Below are 10,004 nucleotides of genomic sequence, written 5' to 3' on the forward strand. Positions count from 1 at the left end.
GATGACCAGACATCAGGAGGGGGTGGCACACACCTTTAATCCCAGCACTCAGAAGGCAGAGGTAGGCAGATCTCTGAGTTCAAAGCCAACCTGGTCTACGAAGCGAGACCCAGGACAGGCTCCAAAACTACCCTGTCTAGAACAAGCAAAAAAGGGGGGCTGGAGAGATGGCTTAGGCTGCTCTTCCAGAGGTCCTGAGTTCAATTCCCAGCAACCACATGGTGGCTCCCAACCACCTGTAATGAGATCTGGTGCCCTCTTCTGGCCTGCAGACATACATGCAGGCCGAACACTGTATACATAATCAATCAATCAATAAGCCCCCCCCCCTTTTTTAAAGGCAACTCAAGGATGGAAGGGGTTATGTTGGCTCACTGAGGGGATACTGTCCGGCATGGCAGCAGGTGTCACGCATCGGGAACAGGAGGTGGCTGGTCACGCTGAAGTCGGGGAAGCAGAGATGAATATGCTGGACTCCGCTGGCCTCCTCTTTCTCTCTCTTCTTTGTGCGTTAGACGCTCCAGTCCGTGAGATGCGACGGCCCACATTCGGGACGCGTTCCCCACTCCTCAGTCAAGCTTCTCTGGACTCTCCCTCTGGGACTATCAGTATCCTGTGCATGCTAAAACGCGTCAAGTTGATGATGAAGACTGTCCCGCTGTAAGGACCTCTGTGATGGTGAACTGTCAACTCGATGGGCTCTGGAGTCTACTCAGAGGCCTGCCTCGGGGTGGTCCTGGGAGGGTATTTCCAGAGAAGATTAATGGCGAGAAAGGACCATCATTCCGAGCGGGTGGCACGCTGCCATCGCCTGCCCATCTCTGTTTCTTCTTTTTGTCTTCAAAACAGGGTTTTCCTGTGTAACTTTGCCCATCCTGGAACTTGGCTCTGTACACCAGGCTGGCTTCGAACTCACAGAGATCTTCTTGCTTCTGCCTCCCGAGTGCTGGGGTTAAAGGCGTGTGCCACCACCCGGCCCAGCTCTGCTTCTTGCTGGTGAATCCATCAAGTCTGCTACCACTGTCCTGTGTAGATTTTGAATCCAGCGTTCTTGGCTTTTGAACTTGGGCTGGAGATGACCAGTAGCTCTCCAGGAGTCCTCCAGGCTTCAGCACCAGGTCGGGACCGCTGGGGGGTTGTGTAGGCTGAGCAGCGACAGGACGCTCAGGCTCTCCAACGTGCAGGTAGCCACTGTTGGACCACCTGGCCCCTAGTCCATAAGCCACTCTGATAACTCCTTGTTTGTTGGTTCTGTTCTGCTCGAGGGCCCTGACTAACTCGGCACCTGTGGGTTCTGTGTGGGCCCAACCAGACTCAAGGCCAGCTATGAGCAACAGGAGAGAGAGCTTGCTAGTGGCCGTGGGTGCTGGAAGTGGACCAGAGTCCTTGGCTTGGGGAAGCTTCCTGTGACTAGGGCCATGCTGGGCTGGTCACCTCTGCTTGTCCTGTGAGGGAGGCAGGTGACTGCCCCTCTCCTATTGAGTCAGACAGGTACTTCGCTGCTCCAGAGTTTGCCAAGGGCTGGGGTGGGCATGTGGGTCAGGCTGTAATCTAGATACTGTCTCTGATGCCCCCACATATCCACTTTCTCTCTCAGATGTGATGGGACACCAAGGAATAGAGGACTCCATTGTCCACAGGAAGACTGGGTGGCCTAGGCCAGAGAAGAGGAGCCAGGCGCAGGGCTGAGGCTCCAGTCCCAGAGGAGAGCTTTTCTTACCTTAGGACTCTCATCCCTTTCTCTCTCCCTTCCTTTTTTGTCTCTGTGTGTGCACATGTACACGCATGTGTGCATATGTGTGGAAACAGGGGCATACATGGGGTCTACATGTGTACATGTGTGTATGTGTGTGAAGGCCAGAGGTTAATCTCAGGTACCATCCACGTTGTTTTGTTTGTTTTGTTTTGTTTGAGACAGAGTCTCACTGTGTAGCCCTGGCCAGCCTGGAACTTGCTGTGTAGACTAGGCTTGCCTGGAACTCACAGAGATCCACTCGCTTCTGTGTTCTGAGTGCTGGGATTAAAGCTGTGTACCACACCTTGACATTGTTGTTTTGAGACAGGGTCTCTCACTAGGACTCAGACTTGCAGAGTAGGCTGGCCAGGGATCTTCCTGTCTCTGCCTCCCTAGTTTGGGAATCATGAGTGTGCACCACCATGCCCGCCCGGCTTTTTATGTAGGCACTGGGGATCAAACTCAGTCCTTACTCTTGTGCAAATACTTTATTTACTAAGCCATCTTCTCAGGCTTTCTTTCTTTTGTATTTTAGCCAGAGTCTCACTATGTAGCCTGCACCAGCCCCAAACTCACAGTGCTCCTGCTTGGAAATGCAGTATGCTACCACACCCTGCCTGCCTTGGAATCTGGCTCTGCCTCATGAGGAACTCAATCCGGCCAAGAGCTGAGGAGGAGTTCCAGATGGAGGGATCAGTGTGCACAGACAAGAGTCTGAACTCAAGAGACCAAGAAGCTGGGGTGGCCAAGGAGCTGGGGGTGAGATGAGGCTACAGGGAAAATAGAAACGTCCCTTGTCAGCTACGAGGCCATCTTGGATTTTGTCCTGAGTACAGGAAGAAGCCACTGGAAAGTTTAAAGCAGCAGAATGGGATGCTATCATTACGTTCTGCAAGGACCTCAAAGGTGACGGGAGGAGTGTGGGGCAGGGCTGGAGAAGGGGAAACAGTGAATGGCTGTGGTCCTATAGCATTCTTCCAACTCTCAATTTCTTTCTCCCTGAAGGCCAGCCCAGATTCCAGTAAGGCAGGATGACCCAAGAGTTCTACATGTTCTCGGGCTGGCGAGGGTCGCTAGGCACAGCCAGCAGTGAAGAGGACTTGTTTGGAGAGACTACCAAACTTGGAAATGAAGTCAAGCAAAGGCATTACTTGGGCCTGTGAGGCAAGCCTTTGGATATTTGCCTTAGTCTGCTCCAGTGAGTGAGAAGATAGCAAGACACTGGAGACTGCGTGATTTATAAAAAAAAATAGAAGTTTGACAGGCTGTGGCAGTGTACGCCTTTAATCCCAGCACTGGAGAGGCAGAGCCAGGCAGATCTCTGTGAGTTTGAGGCCAGCCTGGTCTACAGAGTGAGATCCAAGACAGGCACTAAAGCTACACAGAGAAACCCTGTCTCGAAAAAAACAAAACAAGACAAAAAAATCCAATCCAATGCAAAATATTTAAAACCAGTAGTTTTTTTGAAAAGTAGATTCAATAATCTATCTTTTTATCTTATCATATCAATATTCTCCCTTTTTTCTTTTCAGAGTAGATTCAATTATCTACCTTTTTTTTTTTTTTTTTTAAGCTTAGGATTGAACCCAGGGCCTTGCGCTTGCTAGGCAAGTGCTCTACCACTGAGCTAAATCCCCAACCCAATTATCTACCCTTTTATCCTATCATTTCAATATCTTTATTTAAAGTAGATTCAATAATCTACCTTTTATCATACCATATCTATACCCTCTTTTTTCTTTTTCTTTTCTTAAACAAGAACCCTGAATCTAATCTCCTTTGTTTAGCTTTTTTCCTGACCATTACCTATAACAACTTGTAATCAACCTCCAGAACAATGACAGATAGCCATAACCCATTGAACAACCAAAAACCATCCACCCTACCTCTTGGGAATGTGAACGTGTGTTCTTAATTTTACTTCCTGCTGTCTGGGGGTGAAGGCATCTTTAGGGGATCCTGAAAAATCTTTTTGGGTTAATTGTCAAGTCCTGGGAGAGGTAGCTGTATCATTTGCTGTCCAGTCTCTGTGTGATGGGGAAGTGCAAGGCTTGTCTCAAGTCCTGACTACAGTGGTCTGTGAGGCTGGATCATCTCAGCTAGCCATCTCTAAATTGTCCTGAGCAGTTTGTAGTCCAAAGTGGATCTTTGGGTGGTGTTTGTCAGCTTAATAGTGTTATCATCGTCCTGATGGAATCGTTGTTGTGGGGCCCCATCACCCTTTTGGAGACTTCAAAGGTCACTGTTAGGCGTGGTCATGGTTCTCTGCAGAAAACTGATAGAGACTCAAACTTGAAATCATGGACAGGAAGCTAGATATAGCCTTTTTTTTCTAAAGTTAGTCCTCTATATGACCATTAATATCATGACAAAAGAAGTTTAATATATATATGTATTTTTAAAAATTTTATTTATTTATTATGCATACAGTGTTCTGCTTGCATCGCTGCAGGCCGGAAGAGGACACCAGATTTCATTACAGATGGTTGTAAACCACCACGTGGCTGCTGGGAATTGAACTCAGGACCTCTGGAAGAACAGTCAGCGCTCTTAACCTCTGAGCCATCTTTCCAGCCCCCTAAAAATATATATTGATCTTATAAATTAAATTTATACCTTAAGAAACGGTTTTTAAAGATTGATTGATTGATTGATTGATTATTTATATAGTATTCTATTTGCATGTGTCCTTTCAGGCCAGAAGAGAGCACCAGATCTCATTACAGATGGTTGTGAGTCACATGTGGTTGCTGGGAATTGAACTCAGGACCTCTGGAAGAACAGCCAGTGCTCTTAACCACTGAGTCATCTCTCCAGCCCAAGAAACATTTTAAAGAGTCAAAATAAAGCCAAAGGATCATGAGATTAGTAACAATAGAACAGTCCCTTAATTTCGTTTTTTCTTCTGTCCCATATCAGGTGGCTATTCTGACATGATACAGAGATTTTGCATTTTCCTTTAACAAGCATGCTTGGGTTTAGAGAAGGAGAGAGCCACACTCCAACTCCAACACCAGCTTTAATTTTTTTTTTTTTTTAATTTTTTTTATTTTCGAGACAGAGTTTCTCTGTAGCTTTGGAGCCTGTCCTGAAACTCGCTTTGTAGACCAGGCTGGCCTTGAACTCACAGAGATCCACCTGCCTCTGCCTCCCGAGTGCTGGGATTACAGGTGTGCGCCACCACCGCCTGACCAGCTTTAATTTTTTATTTGAACTGGGATTACATAAAAATCATCAAACATATCACCACACCATCCCACGGGCTAGGGTCCTGGACCTAACACGAACGAGAAAGTGAGCCGAGGACAAGCGCGCATCTCTCTCTGCTCCAGCTGTGGATGCCATGTGACCCGCTGCTTCAAGTTCCTGCCTCCCTGCCATGTTGGATGTAACCTTGAACTATGGGCCAACACAAACCCTTCCTTCCTTAAGTTGGCTTTGTCAGGTATTTGGTGATGGCAACAAAGATGTAACGTGTAGAAAGAGCACGGCACCACATGTGGCTGGGTGCTGTGTGTCACACATGAATGTGGTCAGATGGAGCAAGTGTGGGAGGTCATGTCCTTTCTGTTTTTATAAAGCCACAGATGCCATCCTGTGCAGCCACACTTTCACCCAGTCTCACCACCTCCTAACCCCAGCATCTGTGCGCTTTGGAGGAAAAGTTTAATCAAACCACATAAAGACCTTCCACCCTCCACCCCACCCCCCACAGAGAGCTGCTGGCTCACTAGGAGGGAGGAACAGGCTGGCTGAGCACCCAAGACAACCAGGGAATCATCACTCATACCAAACGCCTGCTCAGCAGCCAGGAAGAGTTGGTCCAAGGCCTCACACACCTTCTCCCTGCAAGCCCACATCCTCCCTGAGAAGTGATTGACTTACAGCTTCCATTTTCTTTTTTCTTTTTCTTTTGGAGCTGAGGATCGAGCCCGGGGCCTTGCACTTGCTAGGCAAACGCTCTACCTCTGAGCTAAATCCTCAAGCCTACAGCTTCCATTTTACACAGGAGTAGACCAAAGTCCAGAGAGACTGAGTGATTTGCCCAAGGTCACACAGCTGCTGAAGCCTCCTAGGTCCTGAGGCTAATGCCTGAGAAACAGTGGGAGTAGACGAGTTGTTCCTAGGCATGGAGACTGGCCTTCTGGGCTCTAGTGCTGCTGAAGGTGCCCGGCTGGCCTGCTGTAGTCCAAGATTTCTAAGTGTAACCCTGGCTATCCTGGAACTTGCTCTGTAGACCAAGCTGGCCTGGAACTCACAGAGATCCCCCTGCCTCCTGAATGCTGGGATTAAAGGCATGCACCACCACCACCAGGCATAGTGTGTGTGTGTGTGTGTGTGTGTGTGTGTGTGTGTGTGTGTGTTAACCTACGGTGAGTGTGGGTGAGACATCAGATCCCCCAGAGCTGCAGCTACAGATGACTGTGGGCCACCTGACATGGGCGCTGAGAATCCTCTGGAAGAGGAGTAGAGCCATCTCTCCAGCCCTGTTTTCTTTCTTTCATTATTTATTTATTTATTTAGAGACACAGCTCACTGTATAGCCCTGACTGGCCTGGAACTCAGAGAGCCGCCTGCCTCTGCCTGCAGAATGCTGAGCTTGGAGGCATCATGTGGGGTTGGGGAGAGGGACAGGAGCACTCCCAGTGGAGTCCTGGCTGACCCAAAACTCTCTTATGTAGACCAGGCTGCCCTCAATGTCTTTTTTTAAAGATGTCCCTAAATTGTCAATAAACTCCGAAAAAACTTAAGCTTCCCCTCCTCTTATTAACGAATCTCTCACCCTGAACATCTGTTTTTTTAAAAAGATCCAATCGCTCTGGATATGTAGACGAGGCCAAAGATGTCTGCCAACTCTAAGATTCTCTACATCTGTGGCAACTGTTCCAGCCCCCGGCAGCTGTGAGGGTGACAGAAAGACAAGGAAGTCCTTTCTCGGAGCTTCTCCAAGTGTTTCCTGCTGTCCTTGGACTCCTTGTCCTGCAAGGTGGTAGGGAGACAAAGGGCTAGTGTACAGATCTGGAGAGCCAGCAAGCGAGCGAGGGGGGGTGAAGGCAGGTGCTCTGCAGTGAAGGGAAGAGCAAGGGCTGGGTCAAGCCCTGCACTTGCTGCTGTCCACAGCTGTCCTTCACTGGGATGATTAAATGCCAGACTGGGGATGTGGCTTGGTGGATGGAGGACTTGTCTAACTTGTAACACAGCCCTAGGTTTAGTGGCCAGTGCCACATAAAGCCTGGTGAATACAGGCACCAGCCCTCAAGTGGATTACCTGAGTCTGGATCCCCGGGTAAGGTGGAAGGATCCACTCCTGAAAGTTGTCCGCTGTCCTCCACACACGGGCCATGTTGTATACATACATGTGTAAATAAGCATGCAATGATTTTTTAAAGATTTGTTTTCTTTGAGCCAGTGTCTATGTAGCCTTGGTTATCCTGGAACTTGCTTTATAGACCAGGCTGGCCTCTAACTCACGGAGATCTGCTTCCCAAGTGCTGGGATTAAAGGCGTGTGCCACGATAAAGATTTTAAGTGTGTGTGTGTGTGTGTGTGTGTGTGTGTGTGTGTGTGTGTACACGTGAGTGCAGAAAGCTAGAGGTGTCATATCCTCCTGGGGCTGGACTAACTGGAGTCAACCAATGTGAGTGCCAGGAACTGTACTTGGGTCCCCTGCAAAAACAATGCTCACAGCTGTCTGTAACTCCAGTTCCAGAGGACCCAATGCCCTCCACCCCACTGAAGCTCACTGCAGAGAGCTGGACGCTGGCGTTCATTTTTTTCGGTGAATATTTATTGAACATGGCAGGGGAGGAGAAGCTTCCTCAGCCTTCCTGGAGTTCCTGGCTAGGTCTGAAATAAAACTGACCAAGACAAATCTACATGATGGAAGCATAACGAATTTATTTAATCAGTTTTCTATGACAGGTCACTTTAGAAGGAAGGCCCAAAGACCCCGAGTGAGCTCTCCATTTTCATGAAGCAGAAACAGCCATGCAGAATGCAACTGGGCAAGAGTGTGGTCCAATGGAGAGGGGGAAGGGGAGGTCCAGCAAGGCCCGGCTGCCCTTCTTCCTCCAGGGTGTGAGGCAGGCCCCCTCTGAGATGAAGGTCTTGTAGCCTACTGTTAGAGGGACACAGACAGATGAGAGCACCTCTTTCTGGCTGGTTTCTTCCCCCAAAAGGTTGGGGAGTTCATGGAGGGCCAGGTTTGTGAACAGACTTTAGATAGGGGTGATAGCTTCTATGACTCACTTTGGGAGTGAGGAATTCTAGTTTCTGGGTTCTGCCTGGAGGGAAAGAGAGAAGGAAGGGAGACAGGACGGTAGGAGGTGAGTAGGCCTCTTTCTGGTTTTCTTCAGATCCACATGCAGTGTGTGAGGGGCTTTCTAACAGGCCTGAGCATGCCAAACATTGCCCGCTCCACTTGCTAAACCGTTAGATCACATTCCTAAAGCTGACCACCCAGGTCTATTCTCTTATTTGGCCACTTCCTATGTCTAATTCATTCCTGAGGCTGATCACCAAGGTCCAACTCTCAAAACGCCAAGGTCCAGCACCAAAGTTCACTATTTGGCTATACTAACGTGTCCAGTCAGGACTTACTAACTCATCCTAACAGACATTCTTTTCTCCTTAAAAACCACTCCTGCAGAGACATTTGCTGCTGTCTTTGCCTGATCCAGAGGCAGCTCCCCTGCTTGTCCCCTCCCAGATAAATAAAATCTCCTCTGTGCTGAGAATTTGCTGTCTGGATGTTCTGTGCCAACTCTGAGACTCCTTCAACGTGGGCAGGTGCCACTATTTGCGGCACCATGCTCTGAGCCCCAGCACCTTTTGGACACCAGCCACTCAGCAGGTTGTGGTAATTAGTAGTTAACTCAACAGATCTAAATCACCTGGGTGATGAGCTGCTGGGCATGCCTCGGGAGGATTATCTTGACTGAGTATATTGACAGGAAGATCTGCCCACTGTGGGTGGCACCATCCCCTATTAAGATCCTGCACTGTGTAAGTGGAAAAGGGGAGCTGAGCGGCAGCTTGGGTTCAGCACTCTTACTGTTTCCCAGGTGCGGATGTGATGTGACCAGTTCCTTCAGGTTCCTGACAACTTCATTCCACCAAGATGGACTGCACCCTTGAACTGAGGGCCAGAGCAAAGCCTGTGCCCTTTACATTGCTTTTGTCAGAGTATTTTATCACAGCAATGGGAAAAGAAACTCAGACAGGGATTCACCAGATGCAGTTCCTCAGGGATGAAGCTTCCTAGACAGTTAAGGTTCTGGATGGGGAGAGACACAAACCATAAGCATGCAAAGATATACATAGCAGGGGATTGTGGGTAGAGCCCAGTTGGTAAAGTGTCTGCCTATCATGTATGTATGAACTGTCTTAGGTTCAATCCCCAGCACCATATAAATCATCAGCCTGGTCTATAAAGACTTTGTCTGGGAGTTGAGGATTTAGCTCAGTGGTAGAACGTTTGCCTAGCAAGCGCAAAGCCCTGGGTTCGGTCCTCAGCTCTGGAAAAAAAAAAAAAAAAAAAGGACTTTGTCTGGGGGCTGGAGAGATGGCTCAGCAGCTAAGAGCACTGGTTACTCTTCCAGGGGACCCAGGTTCAATTCCCAGCACCCACATGGCAGCTCACAACTGTCTTTGTAACACCAGTTCCAGAGAATCTGGCAACCCCACACAGACGTATAGCAGGCAAAACACCAATAAATAACATAATATAATATATAATAAATAACATAAATAAATCTTAAAAAAAAAAAAAAAGACTTCACCTGAAGAGAAATGGAAGCTGAGGTGACTAGAGATGTTGCTCTATGTGGAGTATTTGCTTAGCTCAGAAAGCCCTAATCCCTTGCAGGTGTGGTGGTACACTCTGAGGTGGCAAGAAGAGGATCAGAAAAGTTCAAGTCCTGCCTAGGCTACATAAGACCCTGCCTCTGGTGCCTCCCCCCACTCCCAAAGTGCCTGTGAATGGGCGATCTGACTCTAAATCAATTTGGCAAACGCAGTTTGGGTTTTATTTCATTAGCAATTTTAATAATAAAAGAAAGAAAGAGGGCCAAGCCCATCTGTGTCTTATGGGTTGCGGCAGAGAATTACACGTCGCAGTGAACGCTGGGTTTAGGAGAAAAACCGACTGAAATGAGGTCACCGTGGTTCTGCAAGGTGAATCTAGATCCCTCCCCAAGGCCACAGGCTCGCGGAACTGGATTCGCTGGTTTCTCGGTCTCAGATGTTCTTTAACTCTGCCTGGCGCGGG

Source organism: Onychomys torridus, chromosome 16, assembly GCF_903995425.1.
Source record: "Onychomys torridus chromosome 16, mOncTor1.1, whole genome shotgun sequence".
Taxonomy (NCBI): domain Eukaryota; kingdom Metazoa; phylum Chordata; class Mammalia; order Rodentia; family Cricetidae; genus Onychomys; species Onychomys torridus.